The following is a 22,638-nucleotide window of genomic DNA, read 5'->3' on the forward strand; positions in this document are numbered from 1 at the left end:
CATTTCAGCCTTTTTTTTTTTAAGTCTACTGAAAAACATACACTATGTAGTGTATTGATAAACTGAGAACGCATAAATTACAACTACTAAAAATAAAACTTTCCTTTATTATTTCTAAGCCTAGGCAAAAAAAAAAAAGTAAAGCTTTAACAAAAGCATTTGTTAAATCAATTTTCAGTGCAAACAGAAAACAGAGTAAAGAATGCAATCTCTTTCTTCCACCCAGATTTAAAAAAAAAAGTCACATACTTAGAGCTAGACAAGGAGAGATCCAGTAAGCCTGCGTGTATTGGCTTCAGTAGCATCTGTAATTCTTCATTTGCCTGGTTTTCTTCCAGTTCCAGGAAACAGAATTGTATGTGAAATTGTTTAACCAACTGAATTCTGCAGCTTATGTTTCATATTCAAACATAAGCTGTTAAACTAGTTGGTATCTTCATACAGTTTAAATACAACAACAAAATCTTCAATATAAAGTTTAGGACCATCAGATTGAAGGAGCCCTTCAGTCAGCTTCAGTCACTATTAGACCTTCCTCCTTTAGTGGTCCACAATATCAAAATCACACCCTTTCTACATTTCAGCCCCCCCCCCCCAAGCTACTTTAATTTCAGATATAAACCAACAGCAACAAAAAGGGATCTTAATGAGTACATTTCCATGATATCAGACTTACCAGCCCACTCTTCAACTTAGTACTACAGCCATCAAAGTTCAGAGAGGTCATATTTGGAAGCAAGACACAAAGTAAAAACTAATAAGGTAAAGTGTTATATACAGTTTCACGTGTTCATTCTTTGATTTGACTGTAACTACCAAGCCATCACACTAACTCTACAGGGGGAAAATAACAGACTATGAAGCAAGGCACACTCTTTCTTACATAGCTTCACCTTTTTCTTTGACTGATGCTAAGAGATTAAACCTGTGCTTAAAGTTTGATAAACTACAAATTAAAGGGCCATGACTTTCTGCATAGGTAAAAGCATGGGAGTTTACAGAGTTCGGTGAGAGCTATTGAAGACATGGCATAGCAGGTGATAAGGGTCAGACCAGACATAGAACTAACTAGATACTAAGCACTTAGTCTTGGAAAAAAGATAAAATAAACCTACTAAATACTAAAATTAGAAAGGTTATTAAGAAGCAGAAAGGAGAAACATATTATTGTATTATTAAAGTATTTTTTTAACATGGGGGGCTTAACTTTCAGTTGAAGAAACACCTTTTTCTGAATAAGTTATTGGATAAAACTCATGTTTTGTTTTTGAAACAATTACTGATCTATCAAAAGAAAGTCAGCAGCTATCTATCTCAGCTGATACAAGGAATGATTTTCATGCAACATAAATGTTTTTTTGGTAAAGATAGTAAAGTTTATGAAGAAGAAAGGTAGAACAACATGATTATGAGTTTCCACCCCCAAATGCATCACACATCTCTAAATAAGAAGCAGCAACAATTTAAATACCGTGCCAAATGAATTTAAAAAAATTAAAATCACAGACAATACCATAACTACCCCCAAGTTTTCTAGGGAATCTGACCCCTACTCTGTTCTAACTATTAAATAGTTATAAACTAGTCACCTGTAACACACTTAATAAATTAAACATATTTACTTATCCAAAAATGAGAGAAAAAGAAATCTAGAAACCTTTTTAAGCCACACACTAGGGCATGCCCCTTCATGTTCTTCACTTCAGCTTCCAATTTCGAGCTCATTATGAGATATTAAATTGCTTCAAGACATTTGTAGGCAATGTAAAAGAAAGTGTTAACTCAAACTACACTTTTTTCTTGTACCTTGAGGGAAAGCTGTTAAGTAGTTACTGAACCAGTCTGTGAACTCCAGTCCTCTTGCCAGTCATGAACTCATGAACTTTTTATTGAAGGTGTTGATTTTCACACAGCTGTCCTCAGTTCACGTGTTCTTAGGACAGAATTGAGGTAAAGTGACTAAAGCGACTTAAAAAAAATACTCCAATAAATTGCAAGTGTGTAAATCTTGTGACATAATGTTGTTGAATATGCATATATTTATATTCGCACTCAATTATCCATTCAAAATTTAAGGGTCAACACAACAAAAAGAAAACCCTAAGTGATTGCTTGCTTTCTGTCATACTTTTGTCTTCAAAAGAGTAGGCACAGGTGACTGTGGGTTTTTAGAATGTCTTTTAGACAGAAATTTTGTTGCTATATAAAAAATGTCCTTAAAAATTATATAATTTTTATGACATTATCCTTCATTTTAAAACAGACTAATTGCTTGGCAGAAATTTCTGTTACTCCCTAGCATGCAAGAATTTAAAAAATTAGGACATAATTTTATCCAACAACATGTTGGAAACCGCCTAGTGCTCAGCTTAGGAAACGCAGGTGAGACCTCACGGTCCTGCATACAAACACAAGCCAAATGATGCACTTCTTGCTTGCCTGCAAAAGGAAGATGAAGCAATGCTGGGGTAAACACAGTTTCTGTCCCCCAGATTATGAGGATAGGCTGTCACAGACTCTGCTCCTCTCCCTCATTCTCTCTTCTCCTCCTTACTCTTTGAAAGTTGAGAGGTCAGTAGCTGTCTGTCAGACAATACACTTCACTCTTTCCCAATACTCAAAAATCCCTGGTTTTTCCCATGAGACCTGCCCCTTCCCAGGCTTTCGCCGACCACCCCCCGCAGCAAAGGGCAGGGCTGCTGCCCAGCCACGGCCCCGCTGCTGCCGACACCTTGTCAAAGGTATTCTCACCTCTGCCGGACCGGTGCTCTTGCACAGGCTGGAGCCACAAAGCCTTCTCCCTTGCTGGTAGCCCTGCACAGGGAAAAGTTACCAAAAGGAAGAGCAAGGGCAGACACTGCCAAATCTTTCAATTTATTTATTCGTTTAAATGATAACACTTCTTACAATTACAACCACAGTAGAGGAGTTCTGAAGCACACGTGCTGAGTGTTTGCTTGGTTTTGATGAAGATACTCAGCGGCTGCCAGTTTAAGAAGGCATATTTGTTAGAGAGAGGATGTTACATGATGTAAATTTGCTCTGTAGAAATGTCTTTGTGAGCCTTAGCAGCAAGTCGTTACTGATGGCATGAGTAAGCCGCATAGCAAGGAAATTAATTGCAGTGACATGCAGAAGTAAGATTCTAGTTTTCTCTTTGGGGTAATAACAATATTTTAAGAATAAGCCCTGTAGTACAGACAATCTATTTGCTGATAAAATGGCTATGTATGTAACTGCCACATAAGTAGCTTATTTCTCTCAAAATCTGGGCTACAATTACCTAGCAATTGTTTCTCTTTTTTCTGATTTGTCCATTGCCAAATGCCAGAAACATTGGCTGTGACACCCTGAGTCTTTCCTCTGATCAGAACTAACACTATTATGGCTCAATCCCTCTCTACTCTTTTCTTACTAAGACATAAATTCAGAGGATCACGGTGAACAAGGTTTAGAGAGGACATCAGGAAGTTACCTGCTATTCTCCTCTGCCATAATACAGGATCAGCCCTCTACATCACTCCTGTGAAATGTTTCCTGGCATACTCCATCCAGCAAAGGAGCGTCCTCAGCCCTCCTGGGTAACCACAGCCTGGCTTTTGTTTTTTTTTTTTTTTTAGAAAGCCTTAGCTTTTCCTGCATATAATCTAGTCTTTGCTTGCTGCTGTCCAAACCAATGATTAAGGCGCTTCTCCTGTCAACAAACAACTTGTTTCCTTGCTTTTTGCAAGAGCTTTGTGTAACTGGAGAGCTTTATCTTGCCTCCTTTTAAGATTCTCTTCTGTAGTCTTAAGTAAAGACTTTTTCTTTTTTTTTTTTTTCCATTTTGTGCTTCCAACATCTTTGATTTTTTCTTCTGGATCTCCCCTGGTCTTTCACACTTTGTCAACACCTCTCTTGAGATGTGCTACCTAAAGGACACAGTATTCCCACTGAGTCCTACCATTCCTGACCAGAGCTGCAGGGTTATCCATGGGTCTTACCAGCAGTTTGCATGTCTATACAGGCGAGTTTCTTTTCTGCAACAACACAGCACCGTTGGCACAAGTTTGGCTTTTGACCCAGTGAACATCAGCTCTTTTCTACCTTATTATTGTGTATGCTGTTGGAAAACTTTTTAGGTATCAAAAGATCTCTACTGTCCACCCCATGACAATAAAGAAGTTGCAAGCCAAGCTCATTTGGCAAGAAACAGTTAAGATGTTAATTGGGTTTCTTTGTCTTTGCCAATAAAGGCTGACTATTTTGCAGAAACCCCACCCCAGGAACCAGCTGTTTCAGGTCTACAAATGAGATTATCTTATTATATACATATACACACACAGTCTGAGCAAGTGGCCTACAGAGAGACTAGATGTAGTAACTGGAAGGTTGGTGCACTTCAGGCCATGAGTGTGTTCCCTGCTACATGAAGTTCTTTCAAGCTATGATATGAGTTTGGGTAAAGTATCAATATGAATAGAGAAGAGTTGGGAAGTTTCTTTACTAATGGAGTAAAAAAAACTAAAAAGATTCCCTGAGTCATCATCTTGTTGATTCTTTTCAGAATGAAATCAATTTCTGAAATGCCTGAAAGTACAACTGAGATGATAGCTGTAAAGATAAGGCACTGTTTGTGGAACAGTCGGCTTCTGGAATTATCATTATTATTGGAATAATTAGCCTGCCTGTGTGTGATATATAATTACACACATATATACACCTAACAATGTTAATAAATTTTCCTTTAAAATGAAAAAAAAAAAAACCACAGGTTTGGTTTTTTGTTGATAACATACATGTTAAGGCTTTTCCTATGACACGTAAAGGGACCAGAAATTCCCAAAATAACAAAAAGCTACATGTTTTGGACACTCCGATGGTTTTGAGGGCATAACTAACTGCACCTTACTGCATATTTTTCTGAAGTTTTGATTATTCTATGCCACAGGTTTTGGAGAATGTTGGGTGTTTTGTTAATATACAGTCTGCAGAACACCAAAAGTTTTAATTCATATTTCTTTTTCTGCTGCATGCAATCAAAATAGCTATGGTACGTTTACTTTTTCCTAAATTCTCTTTAGATGGTCTATGGCTCCTGAACAGCACGTTCAAAACAGTTCCAAAGGTCCATCAAAACAAAGAGTTGTTTCAGGTAAATGCCAGAGTTAATGTTAATGGTATGAGAGAGGTTATATTCTGAGGCAAGGTGTCTTGCTGCTTTGACCAGTATTAGTTCATTCTCTAAATTTTTGGACTGAATTAGGCAAAATCATTCTGATTTGATTTTTTTTTTTTAAATTTAGTTATAAAAAGACCCTAGCAGAGCCTTCTTTTCACACATCCACATTTCAGCAGAAAAGTAAGTCTCTGTTAAAATATTTTTTAGGTGTTGAACACTGTTTCTGAATTTAAGTGGAAAGAAATAGCCAGGGCTTTTTATGGTTCAGGAGGCTGAGTCCACCAGTATCGGAGGGGTGTTTTCTTGCAGTGTTAAATATCTTGACTCTCTGTCCATCCTGATACATTTGTCCTGTGACAAATTAATGTGGTGAATTATCTCATGCAAAGCACCTTATTTTGCCCTAGCTCTAAATATCACCAATATGTTGTGTTGCGGTATATGAATGCACCTGATACACAGCCCATGCAGGCAGCAAACACCACAAAGCTCTGGGCTTCACCTAAAGAATTTTCCTCCTGAATGCTGCAAAAGAAAGAGCTAGTAGAGGTTTCCTCCCCTTTCAAAGGTGTTGAGGAATGCAAAAACTCTCTTATTATTTTGGATTTAAAACCAGTGCTTTCCAGCTTTGTTACAGAAGCTATATCTGGCTTGCCCTTCACATGATTGACTAATCCTGCCAGGGAAACACTGTTTACATTTTTAAATTAAAACTTCTCTTTAGCAGCATTCCTAAAAAAAGAAAAATACCATAAATTTTGAAAGTGTGTCAGTTAAGGGGAAACAAAAAGACAAAGAAAACTAAACAATACAATAAATTAAAACAAATACCACTGACAAGGGAAAAACATTGTCACTAATCCAAATAGAAATGCAGATAATGCAGAGGCTTTCAAGTAGCTATTTGTTTATAGTTTGAGTGGATATTTAACAAGTAAATTAAGTGAACATATCCTCAATATACTATGCTTTGCTTGAAGCTGTATTTATAATGCATTTGTTTCTCATGACAGTAAAATAACACAACTCAAATAGCATTTTAGTGAACATAATCTGCAGTTTGTCGGTAAAACTAACATCAAATCAGAACAACTCTTTATTGCAAATTTGCAAATCTTAAACTACCAAATCATTGACTACCTGGAAAAACAGCAACTGAGTAGTTTAGTGGCACCAATACTGTTTCTTAAACTGGTCTCTCTCAAAGGCCAGTCTTGAGCAGGAACTGAAAGTTATTGTAGAAGTGGAAACAACCCATAGTTCTTCCAGACTTGAAAGTCTCCTTTTTTCAATACTCTGTAGACATACCTTAGTCATACACAGAGCATAAAATTGACCTTTGCTAGAAGACTGACGTTATGTGGAGTTACTCCAAATCTGAAGTGAGGTAACTGTAACATCTTAAAAAGGGAGTTTCAAACAAGTCTGTGTAACCTAGCTGAAAAATCTCAGGTTGGGAGCACAGTCTCTATCAGGATATTATACAGTCAGTGGGGATGCCCTTCCAGAGGGTGATTTATTGAGCAACGGCTAAGTAATGTTTTTTAAGGAGGGTGAGTTCTGAAGGAGTCGTGTCAATGCAGTTTGCAATAAGGCACAGGTGAGATCACACGAGGTTGCTTTTCAGATGCTTTCCTGACACCCTGAACGTGAAGGACCTATGCAATGTTTCTGTCCAATTTTGCCACTGCATAGTGAATAAAGGAGGGAGAAAGGGTCCTCTCAAACACATCACCCTCTTTTAGCTGTCATGCATGCTCATTGGATTTAGGAAGAGGAAATTCTCCTTTTTGTTGCAGGAGTCTGTTAAGGACAGCTAGAGGAACTTGTCCTTTGTGCTCTTTTTCTTCACTAACACATGCAATCTTGCAAGTCAGAGCCTGCTCAAAGATGATCAGAGGGAGCATAAATGACTGTAAGTATGGAAATGTACATGGGCATGAGTGAAGTATCAGCTAACACTCTTATCCAAGACAGGAATTTTGATTACTATATTTAAAAACAATTCAAGTAACGTTATGTGATTATTTGCATTTCAATCTTTTAAAATTAAGCATGTGATTAACTACTAATTGATTCACTTGAATCAAAGCTACACTTTAAAAAGATTGCCTGCTTTTTCTTTTCACTCCAAAGTGGGTAAGAGCTCTTTGTTATTTCTTGGACTGATTTACCCTGTGAAGCCTCAGCTCTCACTTTGCACAGAAAACTGACATACTTGACACATCAAGAAAGCTTTTTCAGTCTTATTAAAGTGCCCTCCTTTCTGCTTTAAGGACCATAAGAGGGTGGGTGGTGTCTTCTGTGGTTTGACCATCTTATTGATTCAAGCTGTCTGCAGAACAGCTAGATATCAGAATTGCATGTCAAAAAAAAAAAAAAAACCAACCCAAAATCCTAACAAAATTCCTACACACTCAAATCCAAACCAGAAAGCAAACCCCTCACAATGGCTCTGCTCTGGCTTGATCTCCTATGCCTCTGACGTCATTTCAGTATCAGATTCTAGAAATTAAGGCATATTTCCAATGGACATAGTAGGGAATGCAGTGCAGAAGTGACAGCACTAAAAGCCTAGGTTTAGCTTGTAATTCTTCTCAGTTTTTAATATCATCTCCTCAAGCAAACAGGGAATTTGAGGGCTGAATACCAGGGGGTCCAGGGAATGTAAAACATCCTCACATGTATTTTTCTTTTTCTTACTTCTCATTTGTTTCCAAGATGAGTTCATCCATCTTTAGCTGCTCAGGGCCAAATTATAGATATGGGAGTCAGTGAAGCAGTTTGTGCTAAGAAGAGAAGGTAGGGGGAAGAGAAGCGTAAGCCTCTGTAATGCTTGAGCACCACTTAAAGAGTGTGCTTCCTCAAATCGTAAAGCTGCCAAGAATCCCAGACAACCAGAACATACTTTACTTCCAACACCCAGCCAGCCATCTTTTCCTAACCTCACATTCTCTTCTACATGCTACGTGCACAGACATAAGACTTCTTAGATTAAAAATCACTAATTTCCATATATTATGTTCTACAAACAAACTTGAACATTAAATAATAGGCAAGTTAGCTATCAAAACTAATATTGAATACTTATCCGGCTTTATTGCCTGTTTTGTTTTTTAAGTGAGAAAAGAAGTGGTTAGCTTAGGGGATAGCTTGCAATTGATCAGAAAACCAAAAAATAACTACTAGAGGGACTCAAAAGTGTAATTCTCCCTAAAATTCTTATGAAATGTAAAATCATAATGCAGGACAATTACATGTTGCTATACTACTGGGGTTTTTCAGAGAAGAGGGTGAGAGGAAAGCTTGACAGAAATAAACATATCACTCTGCAAGTAGCATACCTAGTAAAAGGCAGGAGCTGGTGCACTGTCCTAAGGTATCTAAAGTTTTGTTTGAAGACAAAACGCTACCTCCCTAAGCAAATTATCACCACTTCCCCACTGGAGATTATTGCCCTGTCAGATCTGCTGGCACCATCACACATGTTCCCTTCTGTAACCTGCCGCTGTCAAACGAACAAACTGGTGGGGAAAAAAAAAAACAAAACAACAAAACCCAACCAAAAGCAAGCATCAGCCTCCCTGTTGAAAGCATTCAGACTCACCCAAACCTCTTTGACAGAATGAAGGTAGGGTAACCGTCACATGCAGTTTTGCTGATGGATATGAGGAAGCAAGGACCACTAGTGACAAGAAGGAGGGTGCAATGAGGGTGCGGGCACATGCAGTAGCATCTTACGCTGCTGCAACACAATTACAGCTAGGAATCTTCTGTGAACACTGCTGAGGTGGCACCAGTGCCTCACCAGTGTACTTGGAAGGGAAGTTAATAGCTTTTGCATGATCTACCTGATCTGTGATACTAAACACCTGGTCCGGTGCTTGGGCATGGATAAGGGGCACTGAATGGGAGTTGATACAGATAAGACTGAGGCCACCTTGCACAACAAACGTCATGCTAGTGAAAGGCTGAAAGCAAATGCCTTTCCTTTCTAGCTTGAGTTCACAATAGTAGCTGTATTTTCTGTGGAGGATAGATAGTTGCAGGGCAGCACTGGTAAAGAATGTTGTTTTTCATTTCTCCGCTCCAGCTGAGATGTAAATACTTTGTTCATATGCAGCTTTTTTGTGATCTAAGCCTTTTTCACCTCGAGAGTGAGTCACTGCAGTGCAGCCTTACAAAGCTTTGAACCAGAAATCTGGGCAAATGGTGGCAGCTGCTTGATACATCGAGTTTAGTGGAAAAACTGGACGTGTCCATGGTCTTTAATCACTACCGATTTCTGATCCCCAGATTTTTGGGTGGCCTACAAGAATACAGTATTTACTGTTAATGTCATACTGCTTTGAAAAGTCTTATCTTCCTTTAGACAGCCCTCATCTTTTATCATCTTAAGCAGACTGCAGAGCCAAATTAATGAGGAAATTACCAACTACTCACAATTAGGACAACAGCGAAAACATCTGTCCTTAAAGGGAGGGACTGTAAAACAGTCTGAGAGAAAGACTGAGATATTTGCTTGGAGGTGTCTGTTACTTTGATTTCATCTACATAACATTGACTTAGGTGACATATTCATTATCAAAATATGAAGTTACTTTATATGTTGCATGTAAAGAACACAAAAAAAATGGAATGTCATTCTTAAATATCTTTAAAAATGTGCTTTTTATTAGTACAATAATTTTTCATTTAAGTGGCATTACTCTTTTCATGTTGCCTTTTAAAAAATAGACCAAAACACACATGGATGTACTAGTTTTAAAATGATACTCTGTAGTATAGATATCGAGATTTTGATGAGGAAATGTTTAACTTAATATTTTAACCTGCAGGCCTGCCAAAAGTATTAATATACATCACAAACTGAACACCAGGTTATGCAACCTGACCGTCAGTGATTAATTTTTAAATGTCTGTTGGATCTTAAATTCATTATGGATTATGAATCTGTCAGGGATATACAATGCTAGATTCAATTTGGAAATATTTATTAGCTCAGATCATACCTGCCATTATTCAACATAACTTTTACCTTCAAGCCCATAAACCACACCTTGGGCAGACATTAAGGCTCTGTTCAGAGGCGCATAATTATGGTGATTTCCAGGGCACAGGCTTCAAGGAAAGAAGCACCAGCAGTAAGATGGGTATAGTTGGTTTAATATGCAGTCTGACCAAATCAAAATATCTCTGGGTCCCTTGGATTGTATTCCTCCCATTATGTACAAGCGTCAATAGATATGTTAAATCAAATGGTTTTCAGAAGTGTGAGTCCAATGAATGCAACACAGAGAGAGCAAGAAAAATCAACATTTAAGTGCATAATGCGTACCATTAGTAGCACAAATAGGCACTCCACCTGCCTCTCGGGCATCTACGTATACAGAGGATGTTCCTCTGATTCACCGGTGAACACTTGTTTACTTACATTTCCACACAATCATTGTCACTCAGTTCATCATGCACAAACTTTTGTTTCCTAAACAACCGATGTTTCCAGGTTAGGTTAAAAAAAAAAAAAATTCCCCTTGATGATGTATGTTGATGAGTTGGAAGTTGTTATATTTACTATATTGTAATACTTCATATGTTTATGAAGAAATAACTGTCTCTGTTCCTAATATTTCTTGTAGGTCTATATGGTCTAAGTAAGTGAATCATTGGGTAAGAAATCAAAAAGCTTTCCCTTTCTACTACCATTATGAAACAGAAGTATTTTATTTTTACCACCAAATCTTCTGAAAATTTTCTGTGCTCTAATTGCTAATATACTTGGCTGATAACATTAACAGATATCAAAGAGGGATTTGTCTTCTGTTGCAAATCTAATAGATACATAATGCTGATGAGTTTCTATTAGATTCTAATTAGGAAACATCTGTTCTTGCGTATCCAGATCAAGTGGATGAGTCTGCTTCATTCTGCAGTAATGGTTGATGATTTCCAGCAGAGTTATACGAATTAGGTCTTTTTTACACTGCATATTTACTAGGGTTGTAACCAGTGGCCCTTCACGATGCGTAACATTGCAAGCTCATTGAACAGGTGATTGAAGTCAGCAGTACCTCTTGTGAAGCTCATTTTTCTTCTGCTCAAATGACAATACTTTTTTTTTTCTTGTATATGAAAATGTATTTCATAGCTTGTATGACATTTTGTATGACTTTTCCCACAATATTATTCAGTACTATCAATTCTGAAAGGACTAGATGTACGCATAATTTGCACATTCTTTTCAGGCTTTCTGATGTATAGATACTATATATTGTGGAAACTGCACACTGTCTTGTTTCTTATGCTTTTTCTGGGTAGAAATAGCTCACAATGATGAACACCTGACCTTCAGGCACATAGTTTATCTTCTTAGAAAACATTGTTTTTAAAGCCTCAAGATCTTTTTGTTGCAGGACTGTAAAGTCAAACAGAAGCAAAAATAGTGAGAAAATTTTTCTTCAGTATGTTAATGTAATTTCTAAAACAGTTTTTCTTTTCCGTTTGAATTTTCAGGGATTTTTATTTCATAAAAGACTAAACAGCTATACTTCTTGTCTTAGATATTTCTGTGTCACAGCTGAACACTTGACCTGTGTCAGAGATAAGGTTGTCCAGTTTTCTGGTATTTTGGGCAGGTGTGACTCAGAAGAGTCTGGTATTAGCAGTCACTTACATCAGACCAGTTATTTTCTCTTGATGAATCACTTGATTAGAAGTCTTAAACCATTCTACTTACATCTAAAACCTGAGCAACACAGTGCTTTTAGTTTTTCTTCATTTTGCTTCATTTCCTCTAGGAAAGCATCAGTGACCTCATGTACTTTTAATTTTCTTTTCTCCAAATTCTTCATGCAACAAGCTCCTCAAACACATTCAGTGACAGTTGAAAACCTGCAATTATTTTTATTTATCTTAAATAAAAATCAAACTTTTTTTTTTTCCAGAGTTTAGTAATAGTAGAAGTTCTTCAGGAGGAAGACCAGGCTGGCAGAGCTGAAGGGCTTCCTAAGTAATGTTTATGCTTTGATGAGGTCACTTTTGAGGCATAAAAACCACAGTATGGGATGTACAAAGTCAATCTAATTCATCTCAACTCCCATATTGTAACAATGCAAACATGATTAGGTATTTGGAAGTGCCACATACTGATGAAAAAGGAAGGCTTGAGGTCCTGTATGTGGCCAGATCCAAAGAAGAAAAAGTGCAGATAATGTAGGTTATCTGCCTTGATTTGGATTAATTAATCTTCCATCTCCAATTTTCTTTTTCTTTCTATCCCACTGGATTTTCCCTTTCTCTTCCTTTGTTATCCAGGATTGTTCCTACTATCCACTTATTCTATCCTATTTGCTTCCACTTCTTTGCTAAAACATCTAGTCAGATGGACTGTCTCAAAGCTCTCTCAAAGCAGTTACTGCTTCTAATTCTCCAATGACCAACTGTCATTTCTCAATGAAGAAAAAAGCATTTTAACTATCCAAGATGCTCACATATCTCTGACAAGACTAATGTTCTCTTAGAGGTGCATAAAATCCTCAGTTTTTCTGCTCCTGACAGTATTTTAATGAAAACTGTTCAGAATAATTCTGTTCACGGCCTCCCCCATGTAGAATGAGCTTTGCTCCAATTTACTGTCTCTGAGGAAGTGAGCAATGTCAGCCAACTTATCAGGCACGTGAGACAAAACACGTATGCTGTGCATGCTCCACTCAAGTCTTGCAGTTATCACTCATGGCATATTAGCCACAAAATGAGAGAATCCTGACCTCCTTGCTGTCTCCTTGTGATTGCTACCAGCTGTCCAACAGCCAGCAGCATTGTGCTGAAGTCTGCTCTGGACTTGCAGCCTTATATTAAATGGTGCTGTTATCTGGCCATTCAAGAATCAGACCTTGGAACACCATTTTCCACCCAGAGTATTAAGATAAAATGAAACCAGCTAGAAGGTACTGCAGGGAAAGAAACGCTGAGAGGGCAACAGAGATTATCAAAAGTTCAGTAGTTACTGCAACAGTAATTTCACATCCACATAAAAACATGTGGCAGAGCAGTGAAGGCAGTGCTCTAACGGGTGATTGAGATTTTACCTGCCCTCCCAGTCAGCAAAGTATTCAAAAATAAAGACAGCAAGCTGTAGAATATTTCAATAGTATAAACAACTCCCACTCTCAGGCCTTGTCTATATTAGATAAAGCATTGTTTGAGCAATCTAGTTTGCAAAAACAATTCTGGGCATGCTTCATCCACAAAGGCATTCTATGCTCCATTAAACATATTGCTCGTATGTTATTATTTTACAACAAGCCCAATAAACTGAGTTTCTAAAACTGAAATGCAATGCCTAAAATAAACTGCAACTCAAATCTTGCAAGTGAGGAAATGAAAATGCAAAGATGTGATGAATTTTTTAGTTTGTTTTAGGAATATGACACTAATGTCAGCAAACTGGACGGCTTTATTTCAGTCAATAACTGAAAGGGCGTCCAAAATGCCAGGATCACTGTGCAGTAGAAGGGAAAGCCATCAGGACATGAAAAGAAAGGAAGGTAAAGTGTTCTCTAGTACATTTGTGCAAATTTCTCTAGATTCAGATTTATTAATTACCGCAATACAATGTTCTTAGCTCCAGACACATACTCTCACTCTACCTCTGGTGATCATTTCCTAACAGATCTTTCTAAAAATCAGGGAAAATACAGAATTCATGGAAGATTATAATCCTTTGAACAATTGAATATTTATTTCACTGCTGGCAAAGGAACAGATTTGTGCTGGATTTGATAACCTCAAATGAGCCAAAGGCCAACTAAGACTCTCAAAATGCCTAATTCATGGATTTCAACTAATGTGGAGCCTGCCAGCACTCCTCTACCCCCTCTAGGTAAGATTGTTACCTGAGGGAGTTTATTGACAGCTGTCATCTGAATATAGGCAACCATAAGCCTGTGTCCCTTTTGACCTCTGGGTTTTCTCCAAGAATCCCTCAGCTGCAGCTGAATATGAGTGTCCCCTAAACCTTCCTCCTGTGTCCCAACCATCACCTGAAGCTGCACTGCCTCATTCTTAAGACTCATTACATTTTGCAGCCTATTTTTTTTTTCCCAGGAGAATCCTTGGAGCCACATGCAATGAATAGAATGTTTGATCTCCAAGTGCCAAGTTTTCTAGTTGTATGTTTGAACTGAGTTTGAAAGTAGAAGAAAAATTGGAAGGTCCCAAGAGTAAACTAACCTCAAAAGTTGAATTGTATTTCAGACAAGAGAAACTGCCACAGTTCTACTGGACAAGCAAAACTACCTGTACAAAAAATGCTCTACTAGTTTGAATAGCATTTTTATTACCTATTTCTTATTTTTTAGAGCTTTATAAAACGTAAAAAACATTCCTAAACACACTGGTGGGGGTGCGTGTAATTTTGTATTACAAAGCCTTATGACTTATCAGAACATCATCCAGCAGTTCATGTTTTGCTGTGTGGTCTGTTTATATGTCTCAGTAAGACCAGAATTAACAAACCAATTTCTTACATTAGAGTGCACAGTGCTTGCTTCAATGCCATCACATAAATTATCAGAAATAAAGCATGTAATGAATGTAGGAAGCTGCTTACATTCAGAGTTTCTCGTCATAACAGTTATAAGGATTTCACTCCCATTTCATAAATTAGACAACTCCACTGGGGAAGACTAAGGAAGGCTTTGAACTCGGAGCTGATCAAGGCAGAGAACCTCGCCCCAGGTCCCTTACCTCGCCAGACTTCTCAGACTTGGTTACCTTATTTCTGTCCTAGCCCAGACCAAGCCAAGCCACAAGCTGACCGTCTTGTGGTTGACATCTGACAGTTTTTTTGGCAGTCCCCTCTGGCGTGTCTGAAACGTTTAGTCTAATGGCTATTTTCTGGACTGCTTCGGGCAAAGAGAGTGTAATTATGGCTGGGTACTGAGCCAGGATATGGCCCCACCTGAATCTGGATGGCTGGGACTCAGGGAGCAGCAGCATCTCTGCCCCATGCGGGCTGCCATCACTTCCCTGCGGCAAAGCAACGAGGCTGGGACAGAGTCAAAAATCTGACAACTCATTTATCACTTGGGATTTGGTATCCTGTTTAGTTGTTCAAAGCTGGTACTAGCAGTTCAATGCATACAGCCACCACTTTGTGCTCTTAAGTTCTTTTACACAGTTTTGTAAATTCTGTCTGACTTTCTCAATGATTATTTACTATGCTACTAAAAAATGAAATATCATGTCCTTCTTTGTTTCCAGACATACACTTCACAGAAAAATAGGAACATTTAGCACATCTGAATAATGTAGGAGCACTCTGTTAAGCTACAGAGTTAGTTTAACACTCAGAGACGACTAATAACTGTTCCCATAGGAATAGTTTTACTGTGGTATTTATACATAAAAGACTGAGAAATAGCTCACAAACATATTAATAAAAATTATTTATGTATTAAATGAAAATCATAGCAGTTTTCAAATCCATGACTCAATTTTCATTTCTCCACTTCAAGTCAATATGTTGTTGATGTAAAATTTATTTTTCAGTTCAAGCAAAAATGAATGAGTTTCTTTCCCACTCTCAAAGTTAATCTGACTGTTTTGGTTTGTTCAATGTGAATGTATATGAGAATTTATAGTCTGGGTAAAAAAAAAATCTATATTTCTTTTGTGTATGTATCATGGGGAAAAATTAAGAAATACTATGAAGAAAGAGATATATGTTGCATGTAACAGTGCTCTTTTTTACATTATTCAGTGTTTTATATCTAAGGATCTTAATACCTAAGTAAAATATTATCTCCATTTTACAGGTCAGGAAACGAACAAAAGGAGGTCGAACAAGCCAATGTCAGGATCAAGATTAGAAGTTACTGGACTTGGACTGTGCTCTAATGATTAAATGTTGCTGCGTGTGATTTTCAGCTCCCAGTTTTCTTGAATCTTTGTAATTTTCTGAAGAAAAAGTAAGTAATGCTCACAAATGAGCACTTTGAATTGCTTAATATCAGCTATGTGATGTGAGATATCTAACACATAACTATTACAGAGCTGCCCCTGTTAAGCGCAGGACTGAGCTTGGCTAATTTGCCTTGGTGAATAATACATTGTTAATAGTAATGGTAGCAGCTAAAATTCTTTCCTTCTACTTTTGTAGTTTTGTGTTCCAAATGTATTAAAATACAGTGGTATGTAAGTACTGTATTGTGCATTTTTTTCATTAAATGTTGTTCCCTTGAAAAGTACCGTTTAAACGGAAATACTGGACTAAAAGAACCCACCTCTCCATTTTCACATCTGCAATTAAAATACTCGGGATTAATGGTGTTATTTAGTTGAGTGTTAGGGAACTGAGATGAATAAAAAACAAGCTGGAATTCAGCTAGAGGCAATAACTATGAAACAGTGCATTATTGCTGTGAAGTCACAGTCTAAAGAGCTATTAGCAAGATAGTGACATTCAAAATGTGAAAACTCTTTGCCTTTAGCCTCTGAAAGCATTGGGTTTTAATATGGAAAGAGTTGCTCTTCTTTACCCTGTGTTGCTTCTTGATTTTTTTGAGATTTGTCACATTTTACAAATCAAATTTGTTTAATTTTAGTTAACCTTAAAGTAGAAAGATATTTGAAACATATTTGTTAAAAATTAAATACTTTTCTTTTTTTACTGCTTGCCTCTGATTTATAAAGCAGAGGCAGTGAACTAACGAATGGCAGTTTGTTATGTTTTAAAAGAAGGAGAAGGATTATCACATTTTGTAAATGTGTTAAATCTTCATTGAAGTTGCTAATATATTTTGGTGTATTTAGGAACTTAAGGGACGTCCTTGGCTTGTCAGATGAACTTACTGTTGAAAGTTGTGACTCCATTTCACAGATAATATAGGCTCTCATCTCATCTCTAACTCAGATCTCCCTACCACTGATATGGACAATACAATAGGGGTTTTTAAAATTCATATTGCTTATTTGCTTGAAGAATGGGTTAAATGCCACTGTTAGTTTCATAAGGTCTACAACATGTATCTGGAAAAGGCAAAAGTAAGAGAAATCATTTTCCAGTGCCATTCCCATAGTGCCTCATAAAAAAAGAGGCTAATTTTCCACAGCCAGTGTAACTGATAAGAAAAAAATCAGACATAGAATAAGCATGAGATAAATGTCAAGATGAGCACAGACAAGTGCAGAAGCAGTGAGGACACAGAAACATCAGTAAGGCTTTGCTGGGGGAATGATCACCCTTGTTCTCAGTCTATAAACGAGTGCTTCTTCCAGGTGACAATCACTAATGACAGCTTGAGAAACAGCAGATTCCAGTTTTAGACAAAAATCATGAATGTTAAAATGACTGAAATGACAGTTGCCAATGCTGTATTAGTTCAGCATTGCCACAGAGCCAGGCAGTTGCCCAATTCCAATCCCAGTGCAAATGTTGAGGTTTCCTTCAATGCATAATTTTGCACGTTTTCCATTGTTAATTATATGGTAGTTCTTCTTATTCTTTTTGCTTCTTATGGCTTTCCACCTTGTTGTCTATTATTGCCTTCTGCTGAGGACCATAGCTCCATTACTAGGAAGTTTTCATCTTTTTGGGACACCTTGTAAATGATGCCTCACCCCTGCCTTCAAGCATGCCACAACAGATACGACCTCTCTGCATCTTACTGTCCCAAGAAAGGATGCATTTTTAGCACAGGACAAAAAGAAGCAGAGATTTGCTGTCACTGTCAACACAGAAGCTTTACCCCTATTCTCCCACCCCAGGCTTTCTCTACTGAAGGACTTATTTTTGCATCAGGGCAATATGTGAACATAGGTTTCTGTGAAAAAGCAGGCCTCTCTCCCCCATCCCCAACCTGCTCGTTAGAGCTCTAGCCCTGTGCAAACAACCGGAAAAGTAGAAAGACTCCTTAAAGCACGGTAGGACAAGATTTGCAAGGTTATCCATAAATTTGCAGAAATGCTAACATCTGTATCTATCTGTCTATCAGGTACACATCTGAGGGACCCTTGATATTGTTTAAGAAAGTACCTAAGGCTCAGATAAATTATGGACATTTCCAGTTGTGAATATATGACAGATCTTGTTGCCCAAATCAACTCTCTGAATTAATTTTTCTTTTTTCTATCTTGAGCTATACGTTCTTGATCATGTGGGTGTTAGGAGATGCTACAGCCTCCTTTCTCCATAAGAATAGAGGTAGGAAAACAAAAAAGAAGGGCTGAAAGACAGTTGCTGCCACATTTTTAAGGAAATCAATAAGGAAGAAGTCATGGAAGTGAGGCTGCAGGACTATTGAATACCCACAGTCCTTCAGGAAACCCTCTTCTGCAGATACCTTCCATATTTTTTCCCCTGTCTTTAAGGTACCTAGCCAGCTAGATTCAGAAGGTGTAGAAGCAGACTAGGCTGCTCACAAAGAACTGGAAAAGAAGGGCATTCACCTGGGAGAACTGATGCTCAGCTCCAGTGGTTAATTATTATAAAATATTTAAACATGCCCTGACACCTACATAAATGCTCTAGCCCTCGTGCAGGCCTTTTGTTCTCTCTTCATGGCCCAATTAATATTCAATTATTTCAATCAAAGTAGAAGAGCTTTAACTCCCCTTTGTCAGAGGAAGAAATTAAACCTTTGTTTAAATGCATCCTAGCTGAGTGTGTTAACCACAGGACAAGTTGCTTACAATTGCCAGTTCCTCGGGCTGTGCTGCATAGAGAGGGTCTGTAGCTCCAGGACAGTGTTTCAGGTTGAAAATCCCAGTCAGGAACAATTACTCCTGCCCCTCTGAAGCAGCTTAATCACAAGACCCTGACATTTGTTTCCCTCATCATTTCTTACTCATTAACTATCTGTGAATTTCTCTAGAGCCTAGATAACTAATTTAAGACTGTGGATTTACTGAATAATGGTATGGCTGAGCATAAGAGGCTTTAACCCTGGATGCTGTACTGCCCCTAGTCTTTCATGGACCTCATTTGTGGTGTGATAACGGACTGCTGGGCATGAGAGCTGGACCCTTGGCCTACACGGGAACACGTCAGCCCCTGGCTGCATACCTGCTATGCAGGAGCCAGCGGTTGCCACATTTCCTCCAGTGCATGAGAAGGTTTCTGCTATCTGCTTCATATGACAGCCTGGCTGAGAAACTGTGGAGAACAGACCTGTCCACAAAATCTCTTAGGCAGAGGTTCTGTGCTACGTCTTCCCACACTGAGACTGTTGGCATGACAAGTGTAGAGAAAAAGGGCAATATTGACAAGACTTTTATGGAAGTCCAACACAGACCAGACTTCAAGTCCAGTTTGTGTCCCACTGCTACAAGCACATGGAGGAAAGGAGTTTGAGGAGGGAAAAATGGCCCAGAGGTGCAAGGGCAGGGAAGATATACAAACGCTGATACATGTGTTCCTGCTCTTCCCTGCACAGTGCTCCTCCACCTCAATGAATAGCAGCACGCATATATGTATCTAGGTCACAATAAACATCCTAAAAGGCTAAGGTGGGCAAATACATGGCAGCATAAGGAAGTCTTGTGTAATGAATGTGTCAGAGGGTCCAACTGGTCACACAGCACAGCCTAGTGACACAACAAGGAGTCCTCTTAGGCGTTCAGTCTAGCACACAGCTTAGATACAGGACAGACAGTCTACAGATGTATTAATGACCTATCCTGTGGATGTATAAGGGATTCATATGTGACAATTCAAAGTACATTTTACCATAATAAAAATGTCAACATCTAACAGAGGCAGGCATAAATTGAAATGGAAGAAACAGAAAGAAGGGGAAAAGAAAGGAAAGTAAGCATCCTACACAGAAAATAAATAACTAGTTGGAACACTGAATGCATTGATTCACTCATGTGCTGTAAAAAGTGAGAGGTCAAAGAAGATAAGCAAGGCATAGGTTACCATTACTCCTTTCAATAGTTTCCCAAAACCTTATTTTGAAATTTTATATGTGTAACCTAGTTTCTCTAATGCCATCACTTGGTAATTTTATTTTGTTAAATAACAGCATATAACGCACTCTGAACAGAAGGACAGAAAATGTGAACAGTTCGTACCCTCAAATTTTAGTGGTATTTAAAACAGATGAGAACTTGAATAACCTGTCAACAGCATTACATAAACCATACACTACTGATAAAACATTTTATGTCTCTATCTATTAGCAAGCATTATATGTTACTGCACATATTGCTGTTTTTCAGATTTCTTTGGATCTCATGCTGTAAAATCCAACATCTCTGTCACCAGTATATTGGACAGATCAGAGGAACTGGATTCAGGCCATATATTGTATTTCTTTACTCTTAGTTTTATTTTTGTCTAGTAGATAACTAGGTGCGTTTCCTGTGAAAGAGGTTTTTTCATTATTTGGTAATACAAAGCCATCAGATTTTAGGATGGGTCCTTTACCTGTAAATGTTCATTTCAATGTTTCCTGTAATGAAAAAGTCTGAATTTTTATCACCTGACAACACTTGACAAGAAAGTACTAATATGAATTACTGAAACAACATTCAAAGCATCCCTTTTCTTCAACTTTATTCCACACTACTTTCTTGTATTTCTGTTCACTTCACTCCAATAATCTGATTGTTGGAGTAAAATGATGAGAACAGACAAATTTTCATGGAGTATTTTAAAATAAAAACAGGAAGAATGAGAGAAAGAACCAAGTGTCATAATTTGTTAATGTAATGAAGGCTAGCGGTGGCCAGGGTTAAGACAGGCTAACATTCATAGTTTCCCATGCTATGACTCAGCTCATGCAAGCCTAGTGGAGATGGCCTAAAATTTACTAGCTCTCCTGCAGACCAAAACAAAAGCCATTGTCCAAAGGCCAAAAGCATTGTTCAAAGGCTGAGACACAATCAATGTGAGAAGGACCATGAGTATCACAGTGACTTGGAGAAGAAGTCTGAACTGAGCCAAGGAGGCTTTCAGCATCCAAGGTGTTTGGGAGAACCACTTCTGCTTCCGTTTAGATGAACTCTCATATACATCAGCAATGGAGGCAGACACCTATGTCTGGCCTTCTCCCGTGACTTTCTCCAAACCCTTTCCCTGGAGAACTCTAATCTGCTTCCCAGGAGCCTCCATAACAGCTAAGGTGGCTCATGGGAGCTAGGAAGAGCGTGGAAGGTGAACAACTAATATATTCAGTATTTCTAATCAAACATGATAATGATGCTGCTGGATGACAAATTTGGTGCTCAAAAGCTTGGAAATACCAAAGGTACAGGTTACTTTTGCAATTTTGACTGGATAACAGTGCACAAACCATATATTTCACAATATAAGAAACAAAGATACCAGAAAAAAACATCAGGAGCAACATTGCAAGGTTCACAGGGGGGTCTGCAGCCAACATCTAGGACTATTTCAAAAGACAGAGGTGTCTGGAATAAAATATCTCTTTAGTGGAAAGCTAAGTACGTGCTTAAGTACTAAAGGCCACTCAAGAAACCCTGCGGAGAGAAGTAGGTGATTCTTTAGTAAAATCCTTCTCAGTTCCCCAAGTGTAACATCTTTAGACTTATAATCTTGCTTTTTATTTTGTACATTATGATTTTCTACGCTCAAATTCAGAGAGATCTGATTGCATATTAATTAAGCAAATAATTTAATTAATCTAAAATTAATTTGGTTATGTTATAATTGAAACTATAATACCATTAAAGCAGAATTTACTACTTGGGCAAGGCTTTAACAAAGGCATACAGGAACTGGCATCTGGTCAAATACGTACATGTTTGTATATTAAGTCCATCACAGTTTTATCTGACTACAGACTCTGGTTGACATAACCCACTGATAGCCCTTTGAGTAGCTGTATAATACTTAATATAGTCACACTTATGTTAAGACATAAGATAGGTGCAGTTTTGCTACCTCTTGAAATTGGTTCTGTACAAAAAAGACTGACAGAAGAAAAATTGCCTAAGATCACTGCAGTAATATAAGTGAAGAATTTCAGGATAATTTGGGTTGGACTCTCAAAACAGGAGGTTGTATATTATGGGGATTTTCTAGATGTACCGCCCTGTGAGGCACACACTAGCAAGAAACAGATGTAACATGGCTCAGTTAACACTGTGGATACTACTTACCTTCAGTGGGAGTTCTTAAACAAGCAGTGAGAACTTTTGACAGTATCTTTGCCATTTCTTCAGGTTTAGCATTGTGTTTTCTTCATGTTCACCACTTTGACCAATGAAATGAGTTTAAAAAAAAAAAGAGGAAGATACTTTATGGTGTCCAGTTTTAAATGCGTACAAGCAATGAAGGAAAACAGATGATCGTAGAAAGCTCAAGTGAACCTTACATTTCTTAATTATGAGAAAATAGGAGATAATGTATGCTTTATTTAGTTAAGTTCTTGCTCACATGTATAAATGAAAGGACTAAATTTAAAGACTTATTTTATTTTCTAAGAAGACTTTCTTTGCTAAGCTAGTCA

The 22,638-nt window shown here is 37.8% G+C and overlaps 1 long non-coding RNA gene across 1 annotated transcript in view; it reads left to right on the forward strand.

Annotated features, from left to right (window-relative positions):
• The window catches only part of LOC128150287 (uncharacterized), a 123,467-nt gene extending 107,320 nt beyond the window's left edge, over positions 1 to 16,147 (forward strand). Inside the window, exon 3 of the long non-coding RNA XR_008238010.1 lies at positions 15,979 to 16,147. This is a non-coding gene — a long non-coding RNA (uncharacterized LOC128150287). The remainder of the gene's footprint in view (positions 1 to 15,978) is intronic.
• The last annotated feature ends 6,491 nt before the right edge of the window (positions 16,148 to 22,638 follow it).

This window comes from Harpia harpyja, chromosome 13 (assembly GCF_026419915.1).
Source record: "Harpia harpyja isolate bHarHar1 chromosome 13, bHarHar1 primary haplotype, whole genome shotgun sequence".
NCBI lineage: Eukaryota > Metazoa > Chordata > Aves > Accipitriformes > Accipitridae > Harpia > Harpia harpyja.